Consider the following 27,675-nt stretch of genomic DNA (forward strand, 5'->3'; position numbering starts at 1 on the left):
CTACTCTCGTTCAACAAAATGAATAGCTGCTCCAGAATCCCCCTGTTGCTTTAATTTCTGATTCCATCCAAGACCTGGGTGAGACAGCGTCCTCCTTGTACCTGTGGACACAGGGGCCAGGCTGGCATCCCTGGAGAGGAGGGGACTATTCCTCCAGCCCTTTTCCAATAAGTGGGCTGGAGATGTGAGAAGCTGCCAGCATGTCCAGTCTTGCACAGTGCTCCTGTAAACATTAACCAAAGAAGCAACTGGGCCCGGAAGACTAAATCCCAAAGGCCTCAAAAGCAGCAGAGCCACAAAGTGACCTCTGTCCAGGGAGGAGGAGCCTGGATGCCCATCCTGGGGTGAACATCCCTGCTCTCCGCTGCAGAGGAGGCTCACTATGTGACCTGGAAATGTGGGGGCTGGGGTGGGAAGGAGACAGGTAAATTTAGGTGAGTGATTCTTAAATGGGGGGCTATTTGCGTGAAACTCCTCTCCTCCTCTTGGTTCCTCCCCGGGAGCGATAAAGTAGAGCATGAGAGGCAACGGGGGGATTTAGGGACCTCTTTCTGGTTCTCTACCTGTGGCTGACTATCCACCAACAGACTACAGCAAAGTCGTCATGGCATTGAGTTCACTTGCAACTTGCTGTTCAAGTACATTGCTGGCAATGTCTGGAGATTTTTCTTTCTTTTTTTTTTTTTTTTTTTTTTTTTTTTTTTGAGATGAAGTCTTGCTCTTTTTGCCCAGGCTGGAGTGCAATGGTACCATCTTGGCTCACTGCAACCTCTACCTCCTGGATTCAAGCAATTCTTCTGCCTCAGCCTCCTGAGTAGCTGGGATAACAGGCACCTGCCACCACGCCTGGCGAATTTTTTGTATTTTTAGTAGAGACGGGGGTTTCACCATGTTGGCCAGGCTGGTCTCGAACTCCTGAACTCAAGCGATATGCCCACCTTGGCCTCCCAAAGTGCTGGGATTACAGGCGTGAGCTGTCATGCCTGGCCTGGAGATATTTTTGGTTGTTATAATTGTGGGGAGAGGAAAGGGAACGCTCCTGGCATCTGGTAGGTGGAGACCAGGGATGCTGCTAAACATGCCACAGTTCACAGGGCAGCCCCACCAACAGAGAAGTGTCTGGCCCCAGTGCCAATAGCGCTGTGGTTGGGAAAGCCTGATGTAGGTAAAGTATTCATTTTAGAGAACCCTTAGGTGCTCTTCATGGTTTATTGCCAGATTTTGACTGAACCTTTACTCACTCTTAACCAATATTTATTGAACGCCTACTGTCTCCCAGGCACCATGCTGGCATTACAAGCCTTGAATCATTTTATCCCGAGAACGGAGGTCAAAACCCCGAGGGATGTGGCCCACGGGTGTGTTTTGTTTGGTTTGAACAGTGTTTTTTTTTTTTCATCCTTTTAAACAAATCTGAGATGAGTTATAAACATTTAAATCTCAGGAGATTTCCTACAAAGTCCGGGCTTCCAGCTTTTATGGAAAAATGAGACGGGTCTGGCCTCCCCGGGTCTACATTCTCACATGGAGCCAGCTGACTGGGGCTGGGTGGCCACTGCCTCCTTCAGGGACCCCACTGTCTCCATGGACCCCAACACGCCCCAGTGAGCTGGATCAGCTGCCACTTGTTGCTACCCTTGCCACCATCCCTGGCACCTGCAGGTATCTGCGCTTATTACCTCTGCCTCATTCAATGTTCCAAATTTCGGCCCCCACAATGTGTCCCAAACCTACACCTGTGGCCCTTTGTTCATCCAGCCTTTTTCCCTCACTTTCTAATTCCTACTGGACCTCTCTAGAGAAGAATTTCTTTCATAGATCCATGAATGGACATGTTTCTGAACCACCCTCCAAAGGAGAAATGACCACAAACACCTATGACCTCACCAGCAGCATCAGCACCATTTCCCTGTTTATCTGTCCACTTCCCCTGCAGCACCATTTCCCTGTTTATCTGTCCACTTCCCCTGCAAGACTGTAAGTTTCATATGGTCAGGAACTCAGTTATTTACCTCGGAGTCAGTGGAATTTCTCCACCTTGACATATCACATTTAGGCCAGCTTTCTTGAGCCCTGCAGTATGAGTAGCAGCATCCTTGAACTCCACCTGCCAGATGCCAGTGGCACCCCCTCTCTCCCCAGCTGTGACAACCAAAAATGTCCCCAGTTGCCCTGGGGACAGGGTAGCAAAATCTCCCCAACTTGAAAATCATTAAACTGGTGTGTATGGCCTGGCACATAGGCATGAAATGTTTTCTGGATGCGTGGATGGGTGGATGAATGGATGGGTGGATAGACGGATGGGTGGGTGAACAAATGGGTGCATGGATGGGTAGATGGATGGGTGGGTGGATGGATGGGTGGATGAGTGGGTGGACAGATGGCTGGGTGGGTGTATGGGTGGATGAGTGGGTGGATGGGTGGATGAGTGGGTGCGTGGGTGGATGGGTGGATGGGTAGATAGGTGGATGAGTGTGTGGGTGGATGGATAGGTAGATGGGTGAATAGGTGGATGGGTGGGAGAATAGATAGGTAGATGGGTGGGTGGGTGGATGGATGGATAGGTGGATGGATGGGTGGATGGATGGATAGGTAGATGGGTAGGTGGGTGGATGGACAGGTGGATGGGTGGGTGGGTGGGTGGCAGGGTGGATGGATAGGTGGATGGATGAGTGGGTGGGTGGATGGATAGGCAGATAGGTAGATAGGCGGATAGGTGGATGGGTGGATGGGTGGGTGGACGGCTAGGCAGATGGATGGGTGGGTGGTTGAATGAACCAACACATAAATATATGATGCTGAGACAGAGAAACAGGAGGAGGAAGAAGGTAGAAAAAAATCTAAGCTGCAGTCAATTGAAAAATAACGAAGAGTGAAGATAATATGATGACTCTGAAATGGCAATTTTAAATGAAAGCAAATTGGGTTAAAATATCACACAACTTTTCAGGGATGCCTCCAGTTGTTTAAAGTGAAGAGTACTTGTCATAGATTTATAACAGGATCAAAATTACATGCCTGGGCCAAGTCCTTGCAAACATAAAGATGCGGTGTCCTGAACAGAATTTGTCTTCTGCTGCTTAGCTTGTTTTGGTTTTGATTTTTCATTCCTGAAGCGGGTCCTCACATGTGGCCTGGTGATCTGCCCTGCACAGACCTCATTTCAGTACCAAAATGTCCTGTTCTGTAGGAATTAATTTAAGGCAAAAGAAGGTAAAATTTGAAAAACTACAAACTGCTCAATGATTTTCTCCTTACAAGGACTATTTCCATCCCAAAAGGATCATGTGGGATCATTGGTGTTATTCAAACTACCCGTCTATTATGTGAAGAAGTTAAAAGGTGAGTAGGGGGCTTCCAGATTTAGCCACATTGGCCATTTAATCAGAGCAGACTAAGACACATTAACCAACCATAAAACCTCATGAGCTAAATTACGCTTTCTTTTCTTCTAATACTAGAGCTCACACGGTTCATTGTAGGCCCTGTAATTATTCTCCTGGGAAAAAAAAAGCCCCAGTCAAAATTTTGGAAAATAAATCAAATCAAACACTGTTCTTTTCAACGATGCTTCCATGACTAAAACCCTGAAGACTGAGTCAATGGTTTTGTACCAGGTGATTCCTGCTTGTAGAAACATTCTTCATTCCAGTGTCCAGTGTGGGGCTAAACCCTGTCCTCTAATGATTCACAAATAACCTCCCCTGCCTGGTAGAAAAAGTTAGGAGGAGACAGGCTGACCTCTCACATATTATCCACTATTCCTCTGATCCCTGCTAAATACCAGGGAAGACAGATGTCAAACTTAAAGAAAACCTCCCCAGTCATTACAGGCAAACTGACAAGAAACTCACCGGTATAGAGATCCCCCACTTACCCCTCCATCCCCAGAATGGAGAAGGCTATATGACTTCCTGTCATCAAAGTAAGTCTAAATGTTTCTCCTTAACACTGGAGCTAGTGAAAATCACATTCCATTTTCAACAATGGCTTCTTTCTCTCAAAGGCTCACAGAGCCAAGCATGGCAAGTTGAAAATGAGATGAGGAATTACCAGGAAGTATTTGTGCTCTAATTGCAATGCCTAATTTGGTCATTTAGAGAACAAACGATTTTATCTTAATGATGCTCTTGGGTTGAACATGTGTTGAATGAGCTTGAGTGACTTTCTCCGAATTCTTGAGGTTCATGGAGTTTTAGGAAAGTCACTGAGGAGGTAGGTTCTCCTCTCCCTCTACCACACTCTCTTGCTCTATATGCATGGGTAGCATTTGGGCAAGTCAGTATTCAATTTGTTTTCTCTTTGATTTCCTAAACCACTTGCTTCCAACCTGGGGAGCCATGTACGCCATCAGGCCCTTGGTGTTAATTACATGGTCCAAAAACCCAGAAAAGCACCAAGTACTACCTGTAGGTAGGTTAATGAGATACCTTCAATGGAAACATGTGCATGGTTTTCAATGCATCAGGAACTCGCTGACTAATAAAATGCAAATTTATGTAAAGCAACATTGAATTATCATAGCCTCCATGTTAGTTGGATTTTTCTTAGTCAAAAGATACTGAAAGTAGAGCTATATTCTCATATACAATATCAGAAAACCCTTCTGTTGACTCTTGGTCCCATTATGTCTTTTGTGTTTATCTGTTTGTTTTTGAGGCAGGGTTCCGCTCCATCCCCCAGGCTGGAGTGTGGAGTGCAGTGGCACGAACACGGCTCACTGCAGGTTCAACTCCTGGGTTCAAGCCATCCTCCTGCCTCAGCCTCCTGAGTAGCTGGGACAACAGGTGCATGGCACCATGCCTGGTTAATTTTTTAATTTTTAGTAGAGATGAGGTCTTGCTATATTATCCAGGCTGGTCTCAAGTCATCCTTCCACCCTGGGCTCCCAAAGTGCTGGGATTACAGGTGTGAGTCATGGCACCCAGCCATAAGTCTTTAATGTGTATTTGGTTTAATGTTTCTTATAAATTTTTAATATGTATTTGGCATAATTTTATATGACTGAGCATGGCCCGCAAAACCTGCTGACCTACTTCTTTCCACATACACACACCCATAAATACAGTAACTTCTGTCAATTACTTGCTGTGTGACTATGGGAAAATTACTAAACTTCTCTGGGCTTCAGTTGCCTTATCAGTTAAAAAAAAAAGGCGGGGCGGGGGAAAGAAGGGGAATGATACCAGCACCCACTGTCATGGGAGAGTTAAGGAGATTAAATGAGGTAGAATTTAGGTGTCAAGCCCTGTACCTGGGTTTTCTATAAATGGTGTCTCCCTAACCTTTACTTTCTTCCCTTTAATGTCATTCCACCAATGCACACTGCATTACAAAGCACAAATAAAAAATAATTAGGTACCAAATATTCTTGTATTAATGGGATCATGATAATTATTAAAATAAGATGATGTTGGAGTGAGGTTTCTGGCTTTTCTCTCCATCTCAGCTCATCACAGTTCATGCTACTTTTTTTCCCTAACTCTGAGCTATAAACCACCTACTGAGAGGCATTCCTAATTCACAGGCTTTGTTGGTCGCCTTGACATTTGGTCTGTTTCAAAGTAGATAATGATTAAAGCCGTGTGTCTGTAAATGTACCGGCAGGCAAACCCTCAGACCTTCTTTCGGCTGCATGTGTTTTTATACACATCCTTGGTCACTGTAATGAGTAAAATGTGAACTTGGCCTATGACAATGGATCAATCAGGCTTCGAGGTGTAATGTGAACCATTAGCCATTTTCCCAAGACCAAGGACTCTGGAGAACACCGCCTGGGTTAAAACCCCAGCTCTACCAGTTACCTGCTGTGTGACCATCCGCAAGTCACTTAACCTCTCTGTGCTTTAGTTCCTCATCAGTAAAATGCAAACAACAATAGTGCCTCCCTCAACCCTAAAATAAGTTAACAAATGGTCCTGGCATAAAGCAAGTTCTCTATCAATGGTATGAGGATTTGGCTTTCTGGAAGGATATGAATCAGAGCTCCTTATCCATCAATCCTCGGGAAGAGAACAAATCTTTACTCAGCTAAAAAACTCAGGGCCTGGCCACCACCAGGGCATCAATGCGGTGCCTGCACCAGGGTAACCAACCAATCTCTGGTCTTCTATGCTGAGATCCAGTGGCAAACAAGTCAGGGCACACTTCATTGTTCCAAGTGGTTTGGGAAATCATCCTGGAAAATCCAAATGTGGACAGAGCTGATGAGTTCATTCAAATTCCTTTGCCGCCAGCTTAAAAGAACCAGTGCACCAAACTGCCTATATTTAATGTGAAGACGTAAATGGAGTTGTCTAACCTAGGGCAGAACGTCTCATGCTCCAAAGACTCCAGTGACCATAGCCATTTGCAGCTCACCCAGCGGAGGGGCTGGTTCCCAATGGGACATGACCCAAAGCACACAAACTGCATTAGCGAGCACTATTATATTTCCACTTTTACAGCAGGGACTCCCAATCTCTAACTCCTTTACATACTCACGGAAGGAATAACCCCTTGAAGCAATGGTTCCATCCTTGTGTCTAACGGTCAACTTGGACGTTGCTCCTAAGTAAAATGTCCAAGTTCCAATCCCTCCTTATTACAACTCCAAGGAGAAATATCAAGCCCAGCCTCTCTGCAGCTCTAGTTTCCCTGCCAACAATCTCATCTAAGGGATGGAGAGGAGGGGACAAGTCTGTTTTTTCCTTTAGATCAGCTAAAATCAGATGTCCTACCACTGCATAAGTTTAAAAAAAAAAAAACACAAAACTTGTGATTATCGACCAAAGAATTGATGCTCTTTAAATGTCACTATTGAACATTCTGTTTTCAAATGTTTCTCATTTAGTTTCCAAGTAAGATTTCCTTTAAAAAAATGTGTTCCATTATAAATTAATAACAGCACATTCCCAGCATGAAACATACAAGAAAGTTGATGGGGATAAACAGTCGCTATTCCCATGCCCAGAGCTAACCACTGTCAATATTTTGCTATGTTCCCTTCTTGTTGTATTTTTGTGTGCAATTTCTTGGTTATGATCTTTACACAATAAATGTGATCATTCTGTCCAGACAACTTCCTACCCTGCTTTCTTTACTTGGGCTTTTTGGCTTAAGCATATTTTCTTTGCTTCTGTGATAAGAGTAAAACTGAAAAAGTTCCTATGGAAAAGTTCCTTCTTAATTTCGTTCAACAGTGGAGAGAAGGGAATGATTCTGACCTTCGTTGGGCAACAGAGGAAACAGAAAGGTCAGTTGGGAGGGACCTTGGCAGATCAGGAAGAGACAGGAACTGGTAAGAAAGGGTTCCCTCTCTAGGTCCAACTATCTAATTCCTGCAGAGTTGACCTTCAGGGGGTTGAGGGGCCGGAGAAGTCACAAATTGATGAACCCCAGAATATACCTCAATTACAGATTTGTTCTTTTCAGTCTGAATTTATTGCAGCATTTACAAAGTAGAAGGGGTCAAATAAAGATTCTGGTTAAAAGTTCCACTGAAAACATAAAATGTGCCAATACCAGGCCCCGATTCCCACATGGTAACAATTATGTAGATGAAAGAAGGCACTTCAGTCTCCAGACTGGGCATGAGCTCTCTACCTAGCTAACTGTAGCCTGTTCCATCATTTACTTACCAGAGTCTGCAACCCTCTGTCCTAAAGTAACCTGTCATCTTTCCCTGATGTTAAGATGATCCAGGAAACTCCACTGCTGGTCCTTAGGTTAAAGACAATTGACTGGTACTTCTCTAACTCAGCCTCCTAAGACACCTTTGGAATAGGCAAAGCTCTTTAGAAATAAAGATGTGAACTACTCCACAATCTTTATCCTGGGCTAGAAAGTGTGTGAAGCAGAAAATTTAGCAAGACAGCAAAGGTGGTCTAGCGTGATGGAAGGCGTGTGGGTTCTGATTTCTTTTCATTACTTTTACATAATTCTGCAATTGGCTGCGGGCTGTTTTGACCATTATTTTTTCATGCAACGGGAAAAACTATGCCCCGGGGTGTGATTATTAAAATATGTTACTCTTCCATATTTAAACAGTGGAATGGCTTTTCTGAGCTCTAAAATGAGCCAAGGGAAATACCTAGGGCTTAAGATGTAAGTAAAATGTCAGCCGATTGTTGGAACCAGTAACTGCATGGACTTGGTCTTCCTCTGCCAAGTCATGAGTATGGGGTAACATGGGCGTGGAGAGAGGATATGAAGAAGATGAGGGTCTTCCCCCATCCATGTGGTGGAGCAGAAGCTCCTTTTCAGAGGCTCATGTGCCCTGGAGGATCCTGTCCTCAGGCATCTCAGCTTACACCTTGCAAATTCTTTGGCAGTTGTCACAAAGAGGCAAGGGAGACAGACAGAAAGCAAGGGGTTCTCTAAGAAAGGAAACAACCAATGGAAAGTTATTTAGTTGTAAGTAATTGAAACATACTCAGACTAGCCAGTGATTCTCAACCAGTGATGCCTTGCTCCTGTGGACATGGGGCCATGTCTGGAGACATTTTTGTTTGTCATAACTGCAGGCTGGGGGACACTGCTGACATCTGGTGGGTAGAGGCCAGGGATGCTATAAGCCCCCTACAAGGCACAGGACAGCCCACAACAGAGAGTCACCCAGCCCCAAATGTGAGCAGCACCAGGGTTTGAGAAATCCTGCCATGGCCCAACAAAGGGGATACCTTGGTAAATGAGGTACAGATGATTATCCAGTTACCCCCATCCTCCCTCACTATCACCATGCCTCTTTTCTGCCACAGCAATCATTTTTTTGTTTTGTTCTGTTTTTGAGACAGGCTTGCTCTATTGCCCAGGCTGGAGGGCAGTGGCACAACTATGGCTCACTGCAGCTTTGACCTCCTAGGTTCAAGTGATCCTCCTGCCTCAGCCTCCCAAAGTATTGGGATTACAGGCATGAGCCACAATACCCAGCCTAGTAACAGAGCTTTTTATGGTAAAGCTGATGTTTTTCGAGATGTATAAATCCATGAATTTAACACATGTATAGATTAACGTAACCTGTACTCAGTCAGGATATGGCCTGGGTCTATCACCCGAAGCACTCCCTGGACTGTCCCTTTATAGCCAGAACCCACCCGCCCCAATCCCTACCCTCTAGTGATCTTTTCTTATCAACTGGAGTTTTGTCTTATTAAGAATGCCATATACATGGAACCACAGACTATGTGACCTTTTGGGACTGTTTCTTTCTCTCAGCATAATGCTTTTGAGATTCACCCACAGTGTTTCATGTATCAATGATCAATTCCTTTTGAACATACCTCAAAATAATAAGAGCCAACTTTGACAAACCCACCACCAACATCATACTGAATGGGCCAAAGCTGGAAGCATTCCTCTTGAAAACTGGCACAAGACAAGGATGCCCTCTGTCACCAGCCCTATTCAGCATAGTATTGGAAGTCCTAGCCAAAGCAATCAGACAAGAGAAAGAAATAAAGGGCATCCAAATAGGAAGAGAGGAAGTCAAACTACCCCTGTTGGCAGAAGACACGATTCTGTATCTAGAAAACCCCATAGTCTGGGCCCAAAAGTTCCTTCAGTTGATAAACAACTTCAGCAGTTTCAGGATACAAAATCAATGTACAAAAATTACCAGCATTCATATACACCAACAACAGCCAACCCAAGAGCCAAATCAGGAAGGTCAGGGAGGTGAAAGATCTCTAGAATGAGAATTACAAAAACGCTGCTCAAAGAAATCAGAGAAGACACAACTAATGGAAAACCATTCCATGTTCATGGATAGGAAGAATCAATATCATCAAAATGTCCATACTGCCCAAAGCAGTTTACAGATTCAACGCTATTCCTATCAAACTACCACAACATTCTTCATAGAACTAGAAAAAACTATTTTAGAATTCATATGGAATCAAAAAGAACCTGAATAGCCAAGGCAATTTTAAGTGAAAATAACAAAGCTGGAGGCATCATGTTACCTGACTTCAAACTATACTACAAGGCTATAGTAACCAAAACAGCATGGTACTGGTACAAAAGCAGGCACACATTCCAATGAAACAGAATACAGAGCCCAGAAATAAGGCTGCACACCCAAGACCACCCTATCTTTGACAAAGCTAACAGAAGCAATGGGGAAAAGACTCCCGATTTAATAAATGGTGCTGGGATAACTGGCTAGTCATATGCAGAAGACTGAAATTGGACCCCCTCCTTATACCATATACACACATTAACTGAGAACAGATTAAAGACTTAAATGTAAAATCCAAAACTATAAAAATCCTGGAAGACAACTTAGGCAATACCATTCTAGACAAAAGAAGAGGCAACGATTTCATGACAAAGACACCAAAAGCAATCACAACAAAAGCAAAAATTGACAAACGGGATTTAATTAAAGAGCTTCTGCACAGAAAAAGAAACTATTAACAGAATAAACAGACAACCTACAGAATGGGAGAAAGTATTTGCAAACTATGCATCTGATAAAAGTCTAATGTCCAGCATCTATAAGGAACTTAAACAAATTTACAACAGAAAAACAGGCAACTTTATTAAAAAGTGGGCAGGCAGGGCATGGTGGCTCATGCCTGTAATCCCAGCACTTTGGGAGGCTGAGGCAGGTGGATCACCTGAGGTCAGGAGCTCAAGACCAGCCTGGCCAACACGGTGAAACCCCATCTCTAATAAAAATACAAAAATTAGCTGGGTGTGGTAGCAGGCACCTGTAATCCCAGCTACTTGGGAGGCTGAGATGGGAGAATTGCTTGAACCCAGGAGGCGGAGGTTGCAGTGAGCCAAGATTGGGCCACTGCACTCCAGCCAGGGCAACAAACAGCAAAACTCCATCTCAAACAAACAAAAAAAAAAGTGGGCAAAGGACATGAATAGATACTTTTCAAAAGAAGATATACATGTGGCCAAGAAGCATATGAAAAATAAGCTCAATATCACTGAGCATTAGAGAAATGCAAATCAAAATCACAGTGAGATGCCATCTCATACTGGTCAGAATGGCTATTTATTAAAGAGTAAAAAAATAACAGACGCTGGTGAGGTTGCAGAGAAAGGGAACACACATACATTGTTGTTGGGAGTGTAAATTAGTTCAACCATTGTGGAAAGTGGTATGTCAATTCCTCAGAGAGCTAAAAGTAGAACTACCGTTCAACCCACCAATCCTATTACTGGGTATATGCCCAGAGGAATATAAATCATTCTACCATAAAGACACATGCACACAAATGTTCATCGCAGAACTACTCACAATAGCAAAGACATGGAATCAAACTAAATGCCCATAATTGACAGACTGGATAAAGAAAATGTGGTACATATACACCATGGAATAGTATGTAGCCATCAAAAAATGAGATCATGTCTTTTGCAGGAACATAGATAGAGCTGGAGGCCTGAATACCACATGTTCTCACTTATAAGTCAGGGCTAAATTATGAGAACGTGTGGACACAAAGAAGGGAAAAACAGACAATGGGGTCTACTTGAAGGTGGAGGGTGGGAGGAGGGTGAGGAGCAGAACAGATAACTATTGGGTATTGGGCTTAATACCAAGGGGATGAAATAACCTGTAAGGCAACCCCCCTTCACTGTGACACAAGTTTACCTATATACCAAACTTTAACATGTACCGCCGAACCTAAAATAAAAGTTAAAAAAAAATCCATTCCTTTTTATTGTTGAGTAATAGTTCATTGTCTGGACATACCACATTTTATCTGTTCATTTGCTGAAGAAAGTTTCTAGTTTGGGGTTATTATGCACAGAGCTGCTAAAACATACACAACACACAGGTTGTTGTGTGAACACAGGGGTTTATGTACCCAGGAATGCAGCTGCTCAGTCACATGGTTGATAGATATTTCACTTTATAAGACAGTGCCAAATCTTTTTCAGAGTGGCCGCACCACTTTATGTTCCTATAAAAGATCCAGTAGCTCTGTATCCTCGTCAGCACTTGGTATTGTCTGTCTTTTTCATTTAGGCCATTTTTTAAAAACCCTTATATTTTTGTTTTTAAACTGACAATAATAGTTCTTTTTCAGGGGATATAGTGATATTTTTATAGATATAATGTATCAGATCAGAGTAATTAGCATATCCATCATCTCAAATATTTATCATTTGTCTTGGGAACATTCAATATCTTCCTTCTAGCTATGTGAAACTGTATCATGATTGTAAACTATAGTCATCCTACAGTGGCATAGAACACTAGAACTTATTCCTCCTATTTACCTGTATCCTTTAACAAATCTCTCCCCATCTATCCCTTTCCCCAACCCCTCCCAGCTTCCAGTATCCTCTGTTCCACTTTTTACTTCTATGAGATCAGCTTTTTAAAGCTTCCACACGAGTGAGCCCGTGCAGTGCTAACTTGATGGGTGTTGGTATCTCACTGTGTTTTTTTTTTTTCTTTTTTCTTTTTCTTTCTTTCTTTCTTTTTTTTTTTTTTTTTTTTTGAGACGGAGTCTCACTCTATTACCCAGGCTGGAATGCAGTGGCGTGATCTCAGCTCACTGCAACCTCCGCCTCCCGGGTTCAAGTGATTCTCCTGCCTCAGCCTCCCGAGTAGCTGGGACTACAGGCACTCACCACCACACCTGGCTAATTTTTTTGTATTTTTAGTAGAGACAGGGTTTCACCATGTTGGCCCAGATGGTCTTGATCTCCTGACCTCGTGATCCGCCCACCTCCACCTCCCAAAGTGCTGGGATTGCAGGTGTCAGCCACAACGCCCAGCCTCACTGTGGTTTTAATTTGCATTTCCCTCATAGCTAATGATGTTGGGCATCTTTTCACGAGCTTCTTTGCCATCCATATATCCTCTTCTGCATCCTCTTGAGTTCATGCCTTTTGCCAATTTTTAAAATGGACTTGTGTTCTTGATGTTTGAGTTTGAGAATCCTTTATGTATTCTGGATACATATCCTACGTCATGTATGTGACTTGCAAATACTTCTCCCCAGTTTGTAGCTTGTTGCTTCATTCTCTTACCAGTGTCTCTTGCAGAGAAGAAGTTTTTAATTTTGATAAAGTCCAATTTAATAAATGTTGTTGGTCATGGGATGTGCTTTTGGCGTCATGTCCAAGTGTAACAGAACTTTCAAAAGGCTCATGGCCACACCTCGCCTTTCTTGTAATGAAGGGTGGTATGTGACCAAGTTTTCTGGTCAATAGACTGAACAGGGTGTTGTGTTCCAGAAACCCTCCTGAAATTTCGGTTGGTAGACTTTCCCTGGCTCCTTCTAGCCTCTTCCAACTTGATTTTTGGGGCAGGGTGGTGACAACTGGAGCACCATCTTGAGGCACAGAGATGCAGGCCACACCACAGGCACGGTCCAGTGGGGAGATGGGAGTCACCGTGTGCTTGAGAGCTTGTGGAGCCAAGCCTGATGCCAGTCCTGCACAGCCTGCTACTGGCTTTTAGGGGAAGAATAAGAAACTTCCATTCTACTTAGACTACTGTTATTTTTTATTTTCCATCACCCTGGGCCAAATCTAGACCAAATGGACGCAGGCATATCTCATGAAACTCACCTAGGCGTCATGTAGACCATGAGAGCTAAACTGATCATCTGAGGCTTTTGCCTGGCCAGTCTACCTCCTTATTTTGATAACAACAATCAAAATATTCCTCCTGATCCTGGTATTCCCACCTCCCTATATCGCTGGGATAAAATCATATGGTTTGGGAGAGGCTGACTCTACTTCTTAGCTCCATGACCTAGCCTGACCAATCAGATTCACAGTGGAATTGCTTCAATGTTCTGCAAATGAATGACCCAGGACTCCTGCTGGGACTGCTAGCAATGAGGCCCTGTGGTTCATCAGGGGATATGAGTTCATGGTTACCGACAGTCATTTTGCCACTAAAGAAAGGGCCTGCCCAAGAATACAGCCAGCTCAAAGAAAAGCAGAGCCAAGAGGTGGACAGGGATGTGCTGGTGGAATCACAAGAGACTCTGATCAGGGACGTGGGAGGTCAGTAAGCCTTTCCAAACAGACAGGCATTGAATATGAGACCTGAAGCAAGAAGAAGGAGTTAATCTGCTACAGAGGTCAGAGGTAAGGGGATGGAGAGTGAAGGCAAAGAGTTATCCAGGCAGAGCAAATGGCATGTGCAAAGTCCCAGGGGCAGGCTGACTGCCACGGAGGAATAGTCAGAGCACAGGTTGCACCTTCCGGTTTGGATCGTGCTTTGCAAGGGAAGAGTGGGATCCCTACCAAGTTGTAGCTCTCTGGGTTACGGCTAAGGACCCTGCAGAGTACTGGAGGGGTACATCTGGAAAGAACTAAGACAGGAAGTCACTAAGCACCGAGGGAGGTGACACTGGAAACAGGATAGAAACCAAGTATAGCCAATCTCTCCAATGCCTGTCCCCTGCTAATGGCTACAATTAGGGACCTGAATATCCACTGCCCTGGGACCACAGGCTGCCCTGGACCCTGTACAATCAGGAAAAGACAGGAGCCGGTTAGAGGTCCTATACAGAGCGATGAAAATTCCACTTCTTGCCTCCTCCATGGCAACAGAATAGAGGCTTATTCCTCCATTGGAATCAATAGTAACAGAGCATATTCCAGCAGGTCCCATACGGTTGAAACCTGGCAAACACAAATTAGGCAGCTCATTAAGCCATGATTTTATTAAGCAGTATTTAATATAGTGAATAATTTTGAGCTTTATTATCTAAAATATAAAGGGGTATTTTTCAACTTAGTTGAACAGCAGATTGGGTTTTTAAAAGTATTGCTATTTCAGGCCCAACAAACCCAGAGCATTTCTCAAATAACCTTTTGTGGATTTCTAGATTCCAAGCTGTGCCCATGGTCCTGCCTTTCCACGTCCACCTAGCGTTGCTGAGCCACCATCATGCCTCAGGGAGAAGTCCTCAGCTGTGGCTGCACACCACCTTCTCTGACCTCATAGCTACGGGAAAGTAGGGATTACAAATCCTGGGAGTCAGTGAGGTTCACGGCTGCTCGATGGAGACGAGGAGCCCTGCAGGCAGCAGCTGGTGGCCACAGGGGGTGTGCACCTCCCCTCCATGTCCTGGATGGCTAAAAAAATCAAAAGAGATGGGTCTGAGCATCCAGCAGCCACGAGGACTGGTTGACTGCAGTCCACCTACAAGTCTATTCTAGGTGTTGCCTATAGAATTAGTAGAGGAGAAACAGTAGAGATTGTAAAAAAAAAAAAAAAAAAAAAAAAAAAACTGCTGAAGTTTACAATGCCTTGTGAGAACAAAGGTCAGAGGACTGAGAAGGGGAGGAAGCCACTCGGCCTCTCCCGTGAACCTTCTAAGCCCAGCTCACCCTACAAATGGCGTCTACTCCATAGGGCATTTATACTGCCTCAAACAGGTCTATGGTCATGGTCCCCAATGTGCCCTATGGGGACAATTTCCAGACATTTAGCACCACAGGGGACATTTGACCACTAAAAGTGTTGATGTTCAACATTAATTTTTAATGTCCCAGAAACCCATTAAGCTGGTTTGTATTCTGCATCACATTGTTACAGTTGGTCAATCGTTTCCAGCTTGGAGAGTGCTGGGGACTCTCAATGGGGATATTTACAGGTTTCCTTGCCCTGTTCAAGGTTTAAAGGAAAGGCCCAAAGCGGAGGTCTCCTCTTCTCACTCCGGCTTCTGTCTGCTGGACTCTCTTGGGGCCAGGGCCCTGACCAAATGCATCAGCCTTTGGGGTCCACAGATTTGGGGTGCTGTCTGTCCAGCCTTCCTAGCAGGTGGAGCCACACCAAGGCTGCATGGAAGAAAAGGCATAAGAGATGTGTTTCAGGGACTGAAGCAACTTCAGGATGGCTGCAGCCCATTGTGCATGGTGGAAGGTAGCACTAGATGATGCCAGAGAGGTAAACTGAGGAAGGGTTGGAGGACAACAGGAAGCCACTGAAGGGTGTTGAGCTGAGAAGTAACAAGCACAGGTTGCTCATTTAGAAGGTGGGCTGCTGGCTGAGGATGAGCTGGGTGGAACTGGGTGGGATGGGGGACTGCAGAGTGTGGAAGGCAAGAGGCAAGGAGACCAGAGGGGAGGTGCTGCTGTCTGTCCAGGAGACAACTGATGGCCGCCTAGATTGGGAGAGTGGCAGAGAAGATGGAGAAGTGGAAGGACGCAAGACCCATTCCAGGGGCACATTCAATCCCATTCTTCAGAGAGGCTCATCTCCCTGTTTCCTGCAGAAATGTACACGGTCATTTTCCACTGTGGGCAGGGTCTTCCCCTTAGAGTTCTCAACAGGACAACCATTTTGGGTGTGTTTGTTTGTTTGTTTGTTTCTTTGTTTTTGAGACGGAATCTTGCTCTGTCACCCAGGCTGGAGCGCTGTGGTGCAATCTCAGCTCACTGCAACCTCCGCCGCCCCGGTTCAAGCCATTCTCCTGCCTCAGCCTCCCAAGTAGCTGGGATTACAGGCGTGCACCACCACACCTGGCTAATTTTTGTATTTTTAGTAGAGATGGGGTTTCACCATGTTGGCCAGACTGGTCTCAAACTTCTGACCTCAGGTTATCCGTCCTCCTTGGCCTCTCAAAGTGCTGGGATTACAGCCAAGAGCCACCACTCCCGGCCACCCCAATTATTTTTTGCGTGCATGCATGCACACACATTGTGGGATGAATAGTGTCCCCCCGAAATTCATGTCTACAGGGAACCTCAGAATGTGGCTGTATTTGAAAACAGGGTCTTTGCAGAGGTGATTCGTTGAGACGAGGCCATCCTGGATGAGGGTGGGTCCTGGTCTAATGACCAGTGTCCCTATGAGAAGAGGAGAGGACACATGGAGACGAAGACACGCAGGGGAGAGTGCCAGGTAAAGACAGAGAGAGACCACAGTGATGACAGCATGAGCCAAGGACGCCAAAGAGGGCTGGCAGTTGCCAGAGACAAGGAGAGAGGCATGGGATAGTATCTCCCTCAGACCTCCCAGAAGGAGCCAACCCTGCAGGCACCTTGATTTTGGATTTCTGGCCTCCTGGACTGTGAGAGAACAAATCTGTGTCGTTTGAAGCCTGCCAGTTTGTAGTACTTTGTCACGGTAGCCCTTAGAAACTGATAAAATGATAAAATACGCACACACACACATATATATACACACATCTATAAATAATTTTTCCTTTTTTAGGTCCCCACAAGAGCACACACACATATATTTACCATATATTTACGTGTAACAGTGGTTCTTAACCCTCACTCCCCATACAATCACCAAAGGAACTTTAAAAATAACACCCCCCACCCCCGCCACACACACACTCCCACTTCATCCAGGAGTAATTAAACCAGAATCTTTGGTAGCTGGAACCAGAGGATTCTACAGAGTGCTAGCCTTGAGAAGAGATTATCTGAGGAGGGTGGCGATCAAACGGACAGGATCTGCAGTCAAGCCACCTTCGTCTCCACCCTTCTCCACTGTGTGCCCTTGGCAAGTCATGTGACCTTTTCGAGTCTCAATTTTCCTCATCTGTGGAATGGGGATGATAATCCTACCTGTCCCCACTCCCACCCCCGGGATTGCTGTGACACTGAAATAAGTTAATGTAAGCAAAGAACTCAGCTCAGTGCCTGGCATCTAGGAGGCTCTCAGTAAAGTGAACACAAATATTATCGTATTCCTTTGAATACCATGATGTCAATGGCATGACTCTGCCCATCATTCCCATTTACATCACCCCTTACACTTTCTGATGAGCTGCTGCATGTGTTTTTCTGGCTCCATTTTCACTGTGCACCTCCCATTACACACCCAAGATATGGAGGGAGATCATTACACACAAAGAAAGAATATGCAACGGCCGACCACAGGAATGAGAAAGTCAGAAAAGGGGGCCTGGGCTCTCTGGGCAGCCTGCATAAAATGTCAGCTCAGATTCCTGGGTAACCACGTCCAGCCCTCCAGAGGTCTCCTTGGAAATTATAGCTCTCAAGGTTTCCTTTGGCTGTGAAATGTCTGAACTTCGGGTCGAATTTCCCCTCCAACACGTCAGCTTGCATTTGGAGCAGGAGGGTAAGATCACTTTGGCTATTTCCTCTTTAGATTCCCTTTGGTCTTATTTCTCCCCTCCTAAGGAGGATGGTATCTCACACATTAGCTTCATCCCAAAATCAAATTACAACACTGTTTAGATTCCCCTTGTTCATGATTAGCCGTAAAGCCGGGCTGGGATCTACTGGAGAAGGGACTCGCCTCCTTGCAACCTGGAGAAGTGAGCGTCTCTCACTTATTTTGTGGCCTCATGCATCAGGCTGCCTCAGTTTCCCTGTCTGTCAGGCGGAGGAAAAGATGGTCCCTATCTCAAGAGACTGAGGGGTGAATCCAATGATGCCACACAGGTGAGACGTGTCCAGAGCAGTGCTGGGGCCCAGTGAGTGTTCTGTGTCAGTCGCTGCTGTTATCGTCATAATTAACACAGTTTTAAGGGACACAGGAGAGACAGAAATGCCCAATGAACACAAAGAGCCCTCCATCCAAAAGGTGCAAGCACGTCTGTCTATCTCACCTTCCTCTGGGCTGGGGGTCAGACAACACTCTCTCCACCTAGAGGTCAGAGACTCCAAGTAATTCTCCACCAGCATCCAGAGAGGCAGACCACTGAGTTCGATTTCAAAGTTACAGTTAGGAAATTCAGAGCAGAATGGTAATTGACATCTAGCCCCACCCCCTCACTCGACAGATGAGGAAACTGAAGCCCAGAGACCGGAGTGCCTTGCCCCAAATCACCCCATCTCATAAGCATGAACGGGTAGAACCAAACCCAGTTGTTCTGGTGCCCAGGTCCAGGCTCCACTGACACCCTCTCTTCAATTCTTTTCCCAGTCCTCCCCGCTTTCAGTTGGAATTGTTTCATTGAGGTTGGTGTTGAAGTGTGAAGGAGGGGAGTAGAGTATATTTTTACTCCATCCTTTACTCAACAACCGTGATTTTCCATATGCCCACAGACCTGGGTGTAAACAGAAACCGCCAATGGGGTAAAACCAGTCAATGTGGTTAGAACCGATGTGTCATGAGATAGCATGGAATTCGGGGTTTTGGAACCTTGGCACCACTGGCAAGCTGGGTAGGGGGCTGGCATGTGCACTGTCTTAGGTGTGTACGGGCCTCCCTGGCCTCCACCCACTGGATATCAGTAGCACCAGATGTGGCCAAATGGCCCCAGTTGAGAACCTCTGGTCTAGTTATTTCAGACCAGCTATAACACACAGATCGCTGTACCTGAAGCACACAGCCCTCTTAAGCTGCATCTCCAATGATGCCCTGAGAGAACGTGGCAGAGGGAAAGAATTGCTCGGGGTGGCCTAAGAGACATCATCATTGGTGATAGCAGCAGTAGCAGTAGCAGTCATCGTCATCACGTTAGTACAGAGGTAGAACAGCAGAAGCCAGTCTAGACTTAGAGCTGGCGAGGCAGCCAACACTGACCCAGGCACTGGACAGGGACCTCCCTGCACCCCTCACAGGGTATGAGGGGACTATCCTGTGCATTGTCCATGTGGCAATGTCTGGAGACATTTCTGGGTGTCACATCCAGGGGGAGGTGCCAGTGATATCCAGTGGGTGGAGACCAGGGATGCTCATAAGCACCTATGTCAGTGCACAGGACAGTTCCCTACTCCAAATAGGACACTTAGAGCAGGTGAAGGACTAGCCCAACAAAGCCCAATGCTAGGGCACAGCAGTGTGGATGTCCGCATTTCACAACTGTGCCCCTCCCTAACCCATTCCACCACCTCATCCAATTAAAACGAACAACAATGAAAAGCTCGTTCACTGAATACTTAGTCTGCACCAGTACAAACAACTTGGCATTCAACCTAACCCCCTCATGCCCTTCCTGCAACACCTGTGGGGTGGGTACCATTCCCTTCCCCCTCATCATTTTACAGATGGGGAAAATGACATTTGTGGTTTTGGAACTTGTGCAGGTGCATTCAGCTGTTAGAAGGCAAAGCCGAGCTCTACCTTACACAGTCACACTTACGGCCCAATTCCTGAGCCATTTACCTCCGAGACATGTTTTACATGCATATAATAAAGCAAATGTTCAAACCCACCCACCCCTGAGTGGAATCCTGCTGAGGAAGAGGTGTTCACTGATTGCAGAAGAAAAATGGACTGTGTATTCTGTGCATTTCTGCCCTGGGAAACTTCTCTGCTGGTCAGCACCTTCTGACCTCAGGAGCCTCTCCAAAGCCTACCATGAGATCTCAGAAAGGCAACTCAAGTAACAAAGCCAGCCTGTCCGGGAGCCACATAAACAGGATGTCACTGAATGGGTGAGGGAAGGAGCTGAGCTGTCCAGACCCACAGAATGTGGGCGAGAGCTCCCCATAGCTGACAAGAGCTGAGCTACTCCGTGCTACTGGATTGTTATTCTCTTGAATGATCAGAAATTAGAAGCAATGACAGGCCTTATTTGCAGTGCTGCAGGCTTCCAGATGCAGCTAGGTATGTGTAAATAACTGGATATTTACACAACCTCCTGCTAACGTATAATCCATTTTCAAAGACAGATTCTCTGTGTACAGTTATGAAATGAAAATTTTTTTAAGACAAAAGAGAAAATTCCTTAGTGATCTTTCAGCTTTTATCAGCCAGGCTTGGTAAAAAAGGAAGTTGGGAGGGATTTGATACATACTCGTGGCGACAGGGTTCACGGGAAAGGAGCAGTTCAAGTGCCGGTGTGGTGTAAATGTGGATTTTGTGCACTGGTTGAATTACAATAAATGGCATCCACTGCCTTATAGATACACACACATAACTCCTTGTGACGGTAATAGGAACTAGGCACGCAAAGAGAGGGAAAAGAATGGGTCCCTCTCTGCAAACCCTATATTTATATTGAACATGATCTCCAGCTCTCTGCAGTTGTTGGGCCCTGCTATTAAGACCCTCAAAGATCAACACAGGTACGCACTAGGGCACCAAAACAACCCCATTTTGTCAGGTTCTACTGTAAGCAATTGTGGTATTTTTCATCTCACACAAATGCTGACTGTTTCTATCAGGTGTCGAGCCAAGCTCTCTCTTAACCAATATAATGGGTACTTATTTTCATAATCATGTCCCCAAGGCACTGTAGGAGCCTCAGTATCTTCTGAATCCTCAAAGAGAGAATGAATATTGCTCTGTGAGTCTGAGAGTCAGGACTGTGTGTCATTCTAATGCTCTGCAGAGTGAATGGCTGTGTAAGTTTCCTATGGCTGCTGCAACAAATCACCAACAAATGGCTTCGAGGAACACACGTGTATTATCTGACAGTGCTGGAGGTCAGAAGCTGGAAAGTGGGTCTTGGGGGCTAAAATCAAGATGGAGACAGAGCTGTGTTCCTCCTAGAAGCTCTAGGGGAGAATCTAGTTCCTTGCCTTTTCCAGCTTCTAGAAGCACCCACAGTTCTTGGCTCAAGGCTCCTTCCAGCAGTGGCATCTCTCTAACCTCTGCTTCTGTTGTCACATGGCCTTCTCTGATTCGGACCCTCTTGCCTTCCTCTTACACGAACTCTTGCGATTACACTGGGTCCACATCTCAAGATCCTTAACATAATCCCATCTGCCATACAAAGTTTTGGGGACTTGAGCCTACCAGTGTCTAATACCCAGAAGATCTGACAATATTAAGTGCATTTTGGCCGGGCGCAGTGGCTCACACTTGTAATCCCAGCACTTTGGGAAGCCGAGGCAGGTGGATCAGCTGAGGTCAGGAGTTCGAGACCACCCTGGCCAACACAATGAAACCCCGTCTCTACTTAAAATACAAAAATTAGCCAGGCTTGATGGCGAGTGCCTGTAATACCAGCTAGTCAGGAGGCTGAGGCAGGGGAATCGCTTGAATCTGGGAGGCAGAAGTTGCAGTGAGCCGAGATCGCGCCACTACACTCCAGCCTGGGTGACAGAGTGCTACTCTGTCTCAAATAAATAAATAAATAAATAAAGTGCATTTTGTCCTTCCTCCCAAACAGGAGAGTGTCTATAGTGACTCTTCCAATCCTGTACTGGTGACAAATGTATTCAGGTCACGCCACGGTCCACACCTGGCTCAGTGTGGAAGAAGAGCATCAACAGAGGTGGCCAAGGTTAGGACTGCAGAGGGTACCTGCGGGATGAAATCAAACAAGCGGATTTCTGTCAGGTTTACACTTGTGGTCTCGGTTTCCTTTGTTAGTCCTAGCTGAGAACAGTGCAAGTTCATTTGGAAGCAAGGAGATGATTACCTATAGCCTTCGGGTGGGCAGGAAAATGAGTAGAATTCCGATGAGTGAATTAAAAAAAAAAAAAAAAAAAAAAAAAAAAAAAAGACAGCCCAAAAGAAAGGATTCTCCTTCTGGGCACTTGTTTAATGTTCTCGGAAAAGTTTAGAACTTCTGCCATAAATCTTCAGTGCACTTATTCTTCTCAACACAGACAATTCTTCATTATTCATATGTCACTGATCTAATTTTTACCATAGAAGCGTTTTCTGATGTTGACATGTTGACAGCAGGGTAATTCTTTCCCTGATAGAAGGATTCTTCTCTATACAAAGGATTCCCATTGAATTCCCTTAAAAACCAACCATGAAAGGGATGCTATGCTTCATACAAAGTTTGCTTTAAAATAAAAACAAGGACCTTCAACGCATTCAAAACATGTTTTGACTGATAAAATTATTGTAAGCATTCCCCTGAGGCTCCAACCCCGTCCCCACCCCAGAAAGCCTTAGCTCCAGTAAGTGAGGTACACCTGTGCACGATAAGGGGGAGATGAGAATTACAGCAAAGCCTCCCCAGAAACCTGGAGTTGCAATGAAGGTGTTTCACACAAACTGTTCCCTTTCCTGCTTTTTAAAAACTTAGCAGTTTGGCAGTCATACTTTGGTTTGACAGGGAAGTGTGAAAATGTGTCATTTTGTCTTCTCCCAACTTCTAAATCCAATCAAAATAACATTTATTCAAAACTGGGGGGCTGCTTGCCAGAATTTGTGGTGTGATATTAAGAGAGCTGACCCCAGATTTCTCTCACTGCTTTTCCTTTGTTCTGGTATAAAAACAACACAGAACTTCAGATACACAACCCCCAAAGGTACATTTCACCCTCGAGCTTCCTCGCCAACACAAAGGGAGCGGCTGCCTGGGGATATTTGCCACTTCATTCCCTGGGAAAAATCCCAGCAGCCCAAGGATGCAGGCCCATGTGCTCCTGCCCTCTCGCCAGCACACAGGGTGGTGCGAGAAGTTGCAATGTGCACAATCTGGAGTCACACGTCTCTGCCGTACTGCGGCGGGGCCACCAGCTGGATGCCTGAGCGTGATCCTCCCAAGGCAGCAGCAGAGCCCTGGGGTGAGAGGTAGCAAGATCAGGGGCTGGAGGGCCTGGCCTGCGTCTCTACACCACCTCTCACCAGCAGTGCTACCTCTTTCCACCTGTGCCACCTCTCCGAGGCTCAGTTTCTCCACGTGTCATGTATTAGATAGGATTTTTGGTTGTGATTGATGGTAATTCCCAGCCCAACGTAGCTTCAGAAAAAGACTGTATGGGTGTATGTAACTGAAATGTCCAGGGATGAGGGCTTGATCCAGGCTAAAATTATTCTAGCCTTCACCATTTCTTGGCTCATACTTGGCACTCCCTACCTTGTGGTACTAAGATGGGTATGGCAGCTCCACCCTTTTAATCTCTTAGGTCCCAGTGCAGAGGGGGTCACTTCCTAGTAGCTTTCCATAGCAGCTCTTGGATTCACTCTGATTGGATGCTGATGCACCTATCTCTGAACTAGTAACTGTGAATATAGGATGAGGCAGCAGGGTAGGGGATGTTCCATGAACCTCTCAGCGTAAGAGTCAGGAAAAAATGGATCCCCAAAGCAAAACTGGGGGCTACTGCTAGAAGATCAATACACTTGGATGAAGCGGCAATCAACATATACTAGTTATGCAATTATGTTTTAAACATATTGATTTTTACTTTTATTGTGCCCTTACTAACTTTATCCTATATCAATCTTTGCAACAAACCTTCAAAATAAGGCATTATTACCCCCATTTTATTGATGGGAACACAAAGCTTCAGAGAGGTTAAGTGTCTTCCCCACAGTCACACAGCTCAAAAGCAGCAGACCTGAAGTTGGAACCCAGGCTTGTCTGATTTCAGAGTTCATGACTTCTCTGCTAGGACTATTGTTGAATTGTGGTCCACTTGGGGTAGGGGAATCATTAGAGAGGAATAAATGCACATGCCTTACATTTATATACACATAGCATTTTATGGCTGATAAAGCATGCCCCAGTAAGCATCTCATTTAACCCCCACGATGGCTCTTTGGTGGAGAGGTCATTACTATAATCTTTTTTAAAAATATTATTTTAAAATAAATTAACATAGAGATGAGATCTCACTGTATTGCCCAGGCTGCTCTTGAATGCCTGGGCTCAAGTGATCCTCCTGCTTCGGCCTCCCAAATTCCTGGGATTATAGGCATGAGCCACCTCACCTGGCCATTTTTATACTTGAGTATACAGACAACGGTTAAGGAATTTGCCTAACGGCCCCAGCTTGAACAATAGTTGAAGAGTTAAATTCTCTCCACCATCCACAGTTTCACAGAAGAGACAGAAAACACCTACTAGCAGTTGGCTTAAAGCTGGACCGTGAAGAACCAGGGTGAATACGGCATCAGGACCGAGCTGGGGCATCCCTAGGGATGCTCATTTTAGCGTGCCTGCATTTATGCATTTCCCCTTCTCTGATTTTTGTTTGAAGAGCCATTATTCCCTTTATAGCGCCCACAGACTCTAGGAACAGTGTTACAGTGGGGGACTGGCCTGAAAGCCAATGATGTTTCTGTTCCCAGTTCCATGTTCAGTGACACTGCGTTCGTAGCTGAAAATCAACCCTAGCAGAAATATTTTACTTACACCATGGGTATTGGCAAATGTTGCATTTTGGGGTCGGGGTGGGGGGTAGGTGGGGCTTTATTTGCTTCTCAGAGAGCCACATGTTCAACATCCACCAGCATGCTGCTGGGTTTTCTCCAGCCCCAGCTCCAGGGTGTGTGGCTTCCTTAGGTCTTAAGTTAACAGTGGAACCCAGCATGACACCCCGGTCCGCGTGTCTCCCGGACTCCACTCCCACCACACCCTGCCTCAGTGCCTGGGCCAGAGGTGGGCATGCGACCCAACTGATCCCTTCAGAACTAAGTCCGGTATGTTTTTCCCAAAGATTAGACAGTGAGCTCCTACCTAGCGGATGTGAACAAGGAAGCAAGGTACCCTGAAGCCATGGCAGCCATCTTTGGACCGGAAGAGAAAGACTGCTACGAACGGAGGAAACCAGAGGGAGCAAAGAAGAGAAAGGGCGTGTCCACCTCAGCCGAGCTGCTGCATGGGCCCTGCTGGGGGGCTCACAGCCTGCGAGGTTTTCCATCATGAGCATCCCTGACCATTTCAACCAGTTCAACGTGGGTTTCTGTTCCTTGCGACGAACCACCTCCTAAGTCACTTAGTAAAAGAGCAAAGGAAACAGCCTACAGAGTCGGGAGCTGCCGCTGGAATACAGCAATGAATACGGCAAACTGATGTTCACAAAAGGCTCTTGGAGAAAGAAAAACATGTTTCTTACAATGTCAGGCACTAACAAACAAACACATGCCAACCCCAATACCTTTCTTGGGGACCAGTGGTTATCCATAAAACACTGCATCCTCCCCGATTCACCATATGAGAATTGGTCTCTTTAAGAATTAACACGAGGCCGGGCACGGTGGCTCACACCTGTAATCCCAGCACTTTGGGAAGCTAAGATGGGCTGATTGCCTGAGGTCAGGAGTTCAAGACCAGCCTGGCCAACATGATGAAACCCCGTCTGCACTAAAAACATAAAAATTAGCCGAGCATGGTGGCACGCACCTGTAGTCCCAGCCACTCAGGAGGCTGAGGCAGGCGAATTGCTTGAACCCGGAAGGCAGAGGTTGCAGTGAGCGGAGATGGTGCCACTGCACTCCAGCCTGGGACGACAGAGCAAAGATTCCATCTCAAAAAAAAAAAAAAAAAAAAAGAAAATGAATGTGAAAAGATGTGACAGTGCTTCCGGTTTTGTTAAGGGTTAATGATGGAGGCAAGAGGTGTCGGTAGCAAGATTGCAGCTGACATGAATGTCTCCGTCCAGCTTTCTGGATTCCTCATCTCTGAAACAGGGATGGTAGGACCCACCCCTTGTAAATTTTCTGCGAAGATGAAATGAAATCAGTCAGGTTTGTGAAAATAGATTCCGTATCTGGCCCGGCATTCTCCAGATGAATTCCATTTACATGTGCATCTGAACTATTAAACCACATAAAATGCCTTCGCTTTTACTTGGGACAATAAATGAAAACTCTTTTGACATTTGAAGCATTTCATGTCTCTGTGCTTCCAGAGAACAGTTCCATTTAACTTGAAAGGGGTTTTCAGTGTAATTCACGTTTAATGTTATGAAAGCATTTCTCTCTCACATTGGGCTTTATCTAAATTTTTAAACAAGGCCTAATTTACAGGCCCCAAACGACTTGGCAAATTTCCTGCAATCTCATTGAAAAAGTCCTGGCTGCTTATATGCTGCTGGTGTGTTGAAAGACTGCTTTGTCTAGGGTGCCAACTAAAACTGAAATTACTCCGCCGACAAAAGGTCGTCCTTTCAAACAAACTCACAGGATCCACAGGCATGCCTGCTAGACAGAACTGCACCCGGATCCGCTGCCCCAGGACCAGACCAGGTGTAATCTGTACCCAGTCTGTAGCAATGGAGACTGAGATGTCCCATTGCAAGGGGAGAAAATAACTCAGAGAACACGCTGATTTTGTTTGCAAGTGGATGGGTGCTGCCTGCTTCTTGGGAAGGAGAAGGTGAGGTCAGATAGATGAGGGAGAGAGAGTTCCATATCCATCTTGCCCACACTGTTGTCAGTTGTCGGACACATCCGTGATTCACACGTAACCCAAATGCCAAGTGGAGGCCTGATGGGCAGAGACTAAGCCTGTTACCCCTCACCCCCACACAAGAACAGCCTCCTCAGCACACCTGGGTGCCCCTTGCACAATGTTTATCAGGCCTAGGTGTGGAGCTTCTCTAAACTTAGTGGGTTGTTTGGCGGTTGGGGGGTATGCTACCCAGAACATGAATACCCTGACTCTCCGTCAGCTGCTGTGGATTCTAACGGGAAACTAGCTCGGCTGGGAGTCATTGAACATATATTTATTAGGTACTCTCAGAAGGCAGGCACTGTGCTAAGCCCTAGGAATATAATGGTGATCAAACCAGACGCAGCCCCTGCCTTCACAGAGCTTACGGCACAGCAGGAAGAAAGCAGATTAAATCAACAGTGATACAAGGGGAGTGAGGAGCGAGCCTTTTAAGTCCTGAGTGAGATCGTATCAGGCCTGTGCAGACAAACCTCCTCGGGCCTCCCAGCTCGCCAGCTGCAAGGACTCACTCCCTCTGCACACTCTGGCCCAGCCACCCCTCTGATCTCATCTCTTACTGACCGCCTGGGCAACTTGCTGGGCCCCAGCTGCAGGGGCCTCCTTGCATCCCTCAAGCACACTAAGCAGGCTGCAGCCTCATGGGCCTCTGCACATGCTCTTTCTTCTGCTTGGATGCTGAGCTGCTTGGTCCCCGACATCCCATGGCTGGCTCCTTCACACCCTTCCCGCTCTCTCTGAG

The 27,675-nt window shown here is 45.8% G+C and overlaps 1 protein-coding gene across 1 annotated transcript in view; it reads right to left on the reverse strand.

Annotated features, from left to right (window-relative positions):
- Positions 1-27,675, reverse strand: part of KAZN (kazrin, periplakin interacting protein) — a 515,581-nt gene that overhangs the window by 459,767 nt on the left and 28,139 nt on the right. The gene's annotated exons all lie outside the window — the stretch shown is intronic.

This window comes from Chlorocebus sabaeus, chromosome 20 (assembly GCF_047675955.1).
Source record: "Chlorocebus sabaeus isolate Y175 chromosome 20, mChlSab1.0.hap1, whole genome shotgun sequence".
NCBI lineage: Eukaryota > Metazoa > Chordata > Mammalia > Primates > Cercopithecidae > Chlorocebus > Chlorocebus sabaeus.